Source organism: Elephantulus edwardii, unplaced genomic scaffold (genome assembly GCF_000299155.1).
Source record: "Elephantulus edwardii isolate Elephantulus edwardi_28Jun2011 unplaced genomic scaffold, EleEdw1.0 scaffold00016, whole genome shotgun sequence".
NCBI classification, from domain to species: domain Eukaryota; kingdom Metazoa; phylum Chordata; class Mammalia; order Macroscelidea; family Macroscelididae; genus Elephantulus; species Elephantulus edwardii.
This window is the reverse complement of record NW_006399766.1, coordinates 19,889,739-19,897,623: the sequence shown is the minus strand read 5'-3', so window position 1 is coordinate 19,897,623 and position 7,885 is coordinate 19,889,739. Positions and strand designations below refer to the sequence as shown.

At 41.7% G+C, this 7,885-nt stretch overlaps 1 pseudogene; it reads left to right on the top strand.

The window, feature by feature from the left end:
* Positions 1–2,894: 2,894 nt before the first annotated feature.
* On the top strand, positions 2,895–4,758 carry LOC102850506 (annotated as a pseudogene).
* The last annotated feature ends 3,127 nt before the right edge of the window (positions 4,759–7,885 follow it).

Here is a 7,885-nt window from a genome sequence, read left to right as displayed (position 1 = left end):
AAAAAAAAATATAAAAAAGGCACTTCACCAAAGAAGAAAGTCAGACAGAGAAATAACACATGAAAAAATGCTCAAAATCCCCAGTTACAAGATGCAAATCAAAACAACAATGAGATATCATCTCATCCCAGCAACAATAGCAAAATTCAACAGGACAACAAACAAAAAATACTGGCAAGAATGAGGAGAGACTAGAACTTTCATACAACTGCTGCTGGAAATGTAAAATAGTACAACCACTGTGGAAGGAAGTCACATAATCTGAAGAGGATAAAATTGATGAATGGGACTTTCCAAAGATTATATCCCTGTGTGCATCAAAACTTTTTCCATCAGGGTAAAAAAAAACCAAAACAAACAACTGTTAAAAAAAATTTGGCAATACGATCTCAGACAAGAGTCTCATAACAAAAGTTTACAGAATACTCCTGAGCCTCCACAAGAAAAAGACTGATAACACAATTACAAAATGGGGAAAAAAGACATGGCAAAAATTTTCAGAGAGGAAAATATTCGAATGACAAACAGACACATGAAGAAATCCTCAAAATCACTGGCAATAAGAGAGATGCAAATCAAAACCACAAAGAGGTACCATCTCACTCCAGTAGCAGTGGCAAAGTTTAACAAGACAGAAATTAATAAATGTTAGAGAGGATGTGGTGAGATAGGGACTCTTCCACACTGTTGGTGGGATTGTAAAATGGTACAACCACTCTGGAAGACAGTTTGGTGCTTCCTCAAAAAGCTGAACATAGAAATTCCCTATGATCCAGCTATTCCACTGCTTGGAATATACCCCAAGAAAATGAGAACTGAGGCACAAATGGAGATTTGTAAAACAATGTTCACAGCAGCATTATTCGCCATCACAATAACATGGAAACAACCTAGATGTCCAACCACAATCCAATGGGTTGAGAAGTTGTGGTACATTCACACAATGGAATATTACGCAGCACACAGGAGCAATGATTTTGCAAATTACTACCTAACTTGGGAGTTGACTAGAGAACATGATGGTGAGTGAATTCAGTCAGTCCCATTGCTATCAAGTCAGAACTGCCTCCTAGCTGACCCTCCGGCAGGTTTTCAGAGGTTGTAAATCATATGAGAGGAGACTGTTCATCTTTTTCTTGCAGAGCAGCTGATGTCGCCTGCCTCTGGGTTGGCGGCACAATCTTTATCCACGAGGCCACCAGAGAAATGTCAATCAAAACAATAATGAAATGACGTCTCACTCAGTAACAAAAGTAAAATGCAGTAAGACAAAAAAGAATAAATGCTGGCTCAGGTATGGAGAGCCTGGGACTCTCATGCTTTGCAAGAAGAAGTGTAAAATGGTACAGTTGCTCTGGAAAACCGTTTGGCATGTCCTTTAAAAACTAGCAAGATAAATACCATTTGATCCAACAATCCCACTACTAAGGTTCATATCCTAAAGAAATAAGAACTGAAACATGAACAGATTCCTGGTCACGCATGTTCACTACAGAATCATTTACAATGGCAAAAATACAAATAACTTAAGAGGTCATCAATGAAGTAATGAATGAATAAACAAACTCATAGCACAATATTACAGAATATTGAAGAACTCATGAAACATCGTGTAACATGGATGAATCTGGAGGACACTGTTGACTAAAGTCAGTCAGTCACAAAAGGACAAATATTGTATGTTTCCTATTATAAAAAAAAAGCTAAAGAGAAGTCCATACACAGAAAGAAACACTCATTGACATTGTCAGGGGTGAACAGGAGAAGAGGAGGAAAGAAACGGTAACTTGATCATAGACATATATTAAGATGCGTGGAGGGGAAGACAATAGACAGTCAAGGAGTGATCAGCACATTATCACTAGAGAAGGGGAAGATACAGAGAGGCTCAAAAGACATACAGACGTCAGATTCTCTGCTCCTCATTGATCGAGATAGCGCTCTCTTCTTGTGCAGCGTTAGCCACATCCCTGAGACACGATGGTGAAGGTCGGAGAAATGGATTTGGCCACATTCAACTCCTGGTCAACAGGGCTGCTTTTAACTCTGGCAAAGTAGATTCTGTTGCCATCAATGACCCCTCCAATGACCTCAACTCCATGATCTCTATGTTCCAGCATGATTCCACCCAGGGCAAGTTCAATGACACTGTAAAGGCTGAGAAAGGGAAGCTGGTCATCAATGGGAAAGCCATCACTATCTTCTAGGAGCGAGACCCACCAACATCAGATGGGGTGATGCTGGTGCTGAGTATGTTGTGGAGTCCACTGGTGTCTTCACAACCTTGGAGAAGGCTGGGGCTCACTTGAAGGGTGGTGCCAAATGGGTAATCATCTCTGCTCCTTCTGCCAATGCCCCCACGTTTGTGATGGGCGTGAACCATAAAGTATGACAACTCTCTCAAGATTGTCAACAATGCCTCCTACACCTCCAACTGCTTGGCTCCCCTGGCCAAGGTCATCCATGACAACTTCGGCATTGTAGAGGGACTCATGACCACAGTCCATGCCATCACTGCCACCCAGAAGACTGTGGATGGCCCCTCTGGAAAGCTGTGGTGTGATGGCCGTGGAGCTGCCCAGAACATCAAGCCTGCATCTACTAGTGCTGCCAAGGCTGTGAGCAAGGTAATCCCTGAGCTGAATGGGAAACTTACCAGTATGGCTTTCCATGTCACCACCCCCAGTGTGTCAGTCATGGATTGGACCTGCCGTCTGGAGAAAGCTACCAATTTTAATGACTTCAAGAAAGTAGTAGAGGCACAAGGGCTCCCCCCCTTTCCCCGTCCCCTCCCCCAACCCTTTAACCCTTTTCCCCTCCCCGGGTCACCCAGCCTGGCCCTACTCCCAGCGGAGAACCAGGTTCTTCCTGTCTTCTTATAGTCAACCAGAACAATGTTCTACGCACATTTTGTTCTCAGTAAAAGAGGGCCTCTGGCCAAAATTTGGCTGGCGGCCCACTGGGATAAGAAACTAACCAAAGCCCGTGTGTTCAAGTGTAATTTAGAGAGCAGTGTGGAGAGTATCATCTCACCGAAGGTAAAGATGGCACTTCGAACATCAGGACATCTCTTGCTGGGAGTAGTTCAAATATATCACAGGAAAGCCAAATATCTCCTTGCAGACTGTAAAGAGGCGTTTATTAAGATAAAGACGGCTTTTCGACCAGGTGTTGTTGATCTGCCTGAGGAAAATCGGGAGGCAGCATATAATGCCATTACCTTGCCTGAAGAATTTCATGACTTTGATCAGCCACTTCCTGACTTAGATGACATTGATGTGGCCCAGCAGTTCGGCCTGAACCAGAGTAGAGTAGAAGAGATAACCATGAGAGAAGAAGTTGGGAACATCAGTATTCTACAAGAAAATGATTTTGGTGACTTTGGAATGGATGACCGTGAGATCATGAGAGAAGGCAGTGCTTTTGAGGATGATGACATGTTAGTAAGCACCAGTGCTTCTAACCTCTTGAGCCTGAGCAAAGAACCAGCAACCTGGATGAGAAAACTGACCATTTAGAATATGAAGACCAATGTAAGGATGACAATTTTAGAGAAGGAAATGATGGTGGCATCTTAAGATGACAAACTTATTAGTAATAATGATGGCGGTATATTTGATGATCCCCCTGCTCTCTCTGCCAGAGCAGCCCACCCATGATGACATGGACGAGGATGATAACGTGTCAATGGGTGGGCCAGATAGTCCTGATTCCGTGGATCCTGTTGAACCAATGCCAACGATGACGGATCAGACAACACTGGTTCCAAATGAGGAAGAAGCATTTGCTTTGGAACCTATTGACATTACTGTCAAAGAAACAAAAGCTAAGAGGAAGAGAAAGCTTATTGTTGACAGTGTCAAGGAGTTGGATAGCAAGACCATTAGAGCCCAACTTAGTGATTATTCTGATATTGTTACAACTTTGGATCTGGCCCCACCCACCAAGAAACTAATGACGTGGAAGGAGACAGGTGGAGTGGAAAAACTTTTCTCATGACCTGCTCAGCCTTTATGGAATAACAGACTACTGAAGCTATTTGCACGCTGTGTCACACCACTTGCACCAGAAGACCTTCGGAAAAGGAGGAAAGGAGGAGAGGCTGATAATTTGGATGAATTCCTCAAAGAATTTGAAAATCCCGAAGTTCCCCGAGAAGAGCAGCAAGCTCAGCCACAGCAGTGTGATGTCATCGATGAGCCCATTCTGGAAGAGCCAAGCCGCCTCCAGGAGTCAGAAATGGAAGCCAGCAGGACGAACCTGGACGAGTCAGCCATGTCCCCACCGCCACCCCAGGGAGTGAAGAGGAAGGTTGGCCAAGTGGACCCAGAGCCCACCACTGTACCTCCTCAGCAGGAAGAACAGATAGAAATACCTCCTGTGGAGCTTCCCCCAGAAGAGCCTCCAAATCTCTGACAGCTAATCCCAGAGCTTGAACTTCTGCCAGAGAAAGAGAAGGAGAAAGAAGAAGAGGAGGAGGAGGATGAAGATGCTTCAGGGGGTGATCAAGATCAAGAAGAACAAAGATGGAACAAAAGAACTCAGCAGATGCTTCAAGGTCTTCAGCGAGCTCTTGCTAAAACTGGAGCGGAATCTATCAGTCTGCTTGGGTTATGTCGAAACACAAACAGAAAGCAAGCTGCAGCAAAGTTTTACAGCTTCTTGGTTCTTAAAAAGCAGCAAGCTGTTGAGCTGACACAGGAAGAACCATACAGTGACATCATTGCCACCCCTGGACCAAGATTCCGCATCATTTGAGCAGCTAGAAGCATTATAGCTAGTGTTCATTTCACTAGTGTGTACAAATTGCCCCCATGTGTAGGGCACACAAAACCCTTCCTGAAAATTTAGATTTTTGTCTGTACAAAGTCTCTGCCTTTTTCTTTCTCATCAGCACCACCCCTCCCACCCCCGTATTTTAAATTCGTTAATTTCATCTTTAAGGGAAACTACTTCTTTGGATTGTGTTTGTGTTCTGGTGGAGAAAACAAGCAGCCCAAGGACATAGAAAATTCTTTTCACAATTCCCAACAGATGTGTGCAATATTGGTACATGTAGTAATGCTGAGTAGCCATCGAAAGTGTCATGATTCTATCTTTGTTCACCATTACTACAAAGATAGACGTGTCAGGAAAATGCCTCTGACAATTGAATTTGAAACTATGATATGAGAGTTTGACAACAGAAGCTCTGTTCCTGTCTGTACCACGGGCACTCTTCTGTATTAACCACTATGCTTAATGATGGGACCTGAAATGACAGAGACAGTCCTCCTGAGTTACGTTTTTAAAGTGAAATTACCTATTACATACAGAATGAGCAACAGTGGATATAGAATTGTGCTGTGAACTGATTCCCTTCAGCTAGGAATTAGTTGAGTTAAAAAATCATTCCATGTGAGCCCTCACAATGAACCTTACTATCCTGAAATCTTGTTTCAGTGAGGCTCCAAAATGAACAGAAACAGGCTTTTTTAAAAAGAAGAATAACTATTAAAATTTTTTTATAAATTTCCAGGAGATATAAATCAAGGTTTTTAAAAGATGTTTGGATATATTTGTTGAATATTGAGATCATGAAAATAAAAATTGCTGTGCCTATTAAAAGTGCAGATTGGTGAGAAATTATACACCTGGTTGAACTTGGGCTTTAAGCAGATAATGCTGTAAAAACTAATGGCTTCTCTATATTTATTGTAAGTTTTAGTACTGATCTCTCTTTCCAGTGCTGCACACTCCTCTCTTTAATCTTTATTTTAATAGCTTTGCAACAGAAATCTTATATCCAGTTTTTCCTTTAATTTAAGTGAAGAAACACACAAGTCCAAATAAAGATTTTTATTAACAGACCAGAGAGCATCAGAAATTATGTGACTATTATGATTATCAAAACATGTTTTAACTTTTTAGGGCAAAATTACTCACACTGAAAGTTGCAGCAAAAGTGTTGGCACTTTTGTGGGGGGGAAAATCACTTGAAACTCAGACTTAAGTGTTTATCCAATGCAATGTAAAATTATGTGAAATGTTTTTAAATTTGTGAACTCGTAATTGTTTTAGTGATTCAGTTTCTTGAGAATGGTAATTGTATAAAATTGCTATTGCAGCTTTATTTTCAATATGATGTGCCTATAAACCATGGGTTTTCCCCTTTGTAAAAAGACATCGTAGATAATTGAATGTTTGATTATAGAAAGGTCATTAGTCTCTTGTTACACATGTTATTAGTCTGGTTTTTATTGTTTATCGGGTTTAATAGTGTTCTTGAAAATAGTTGATGCTATGTTATATATAACTTTTCTAATAAAAATTGTGTTATAAGCTGTAAAAGAAAATAAAGTAGTAGAGCAGGCACAGGAAGGGCCCCTCAAGGGCATCCTGGGATACAATGAACACCAGATTGTCTCCTTTGATGCTGGGCTGGCATTGCCTTGAATGACCACTTTGTCAAACTCATTTCCCGGTATGACAATGAATTTGGAGACAGCAACTGGGTGGTCGACCTAATGATTCACATGGCCTTCAAAGAGTAAGAGCCACTTGGACCACGAGCCCCACCAACAGCACTCAGACGAGCGAGCGAGCAAGAGAGAGAGAGAGAGAGGGAGGGAGGGAGGGAGGGAGGGAGGGAGAGAGAGAAATACAGACATCAAAGGTAAACATTGTATGCCTCATTCTGGACTATTAGTAATTATAAAATTGTCTGCAAGTGGATATAAGAAAAACAAATATGAACAGGTGAAAAGCACTTCATTCAGGATCCTAAACGGGTCTGTCGGATGGTATTGTACATGTTTATTTGTTTGTCCTATAGATAAACTCAGTTAGATGACACAGGCAATAGGTGGCAAAGTTAATGAAACTTCTTTATCATAACCATATATCCTGAGGGAATGAGTTACTAGTTTTAGGACCTCAGGTCCATACTCTTTTAGAGAACGTCAAGGTCAATTGGTATGCCATACTCCGTAAAAACAATGTTCTACTTACTATCTTGGAGAGCAAAGGTTGGAATATTAAAAGCTTGCAAACAGCCATTCAAGGTGCAACTATTGGTCTCTGTCTGAAACAAAGACATGTAAAGAAAATCAAAGACATAGAAACAAGTAGTACAGAAGACTAATAGATTACATGAACAGAAGCAGCCATCAAGGACTTTAAGGGCTCACCCTCTGACTAGGCTGCTGTCCCCCTCCCTGGGAGTACCTTCAGTAGCATCACAGCCAGCTAAAGTTGGAGTTCATGCTCATGCTGGCGAAGACCAGTCAAGCTTTGTTTGTGAAAAGGCTGATACGAGGGCCAGGAATGATCTGTGATCTAGGTTCACTGATGCTGAATAGGGATTATACCATGGATCTTTGCACCAAGAGTACCGGTGGAGCCCCACCTTACTGTCACCATAACTGCCAGGATGCTAGTGCCCCAATGGAAAAAAAGGAGCCCATGGTGTTTTGATCAACAAGAAATGTTCCAAAATGGTCTCTCACCAGCAGTGTGCCCAGTACTGACCTCACCTGCCCCTTTGTATCCCTCTTCTTCCCATACATACACAGTCACCATTTGGGGGGGGCATTATCCCACATCCCTTATTGCTGTCAAAACTATATGAACAGGGGCCAGGGCTAGATAGAGAGATAACCCTCTTGTGTGTGGTTCAAATTTTTTTTTTGTTTGTTTGTTTGGGGCTTTTTTTCGTGAATAAAAAAGACTGTGCTAACAACAAAAGAAATCTGCTGAAGAGGACCTATCCAAAGTGCTAAAGAACATTTTTATATTTCAAATCAGTATGTTGTTTTTATACCACAACAAGATAAAGGTAAATAACCCAGTTGCAAAATGGGCACAGGATATGAACAGACACTTCACCAAAGAAGACATTCAGGTG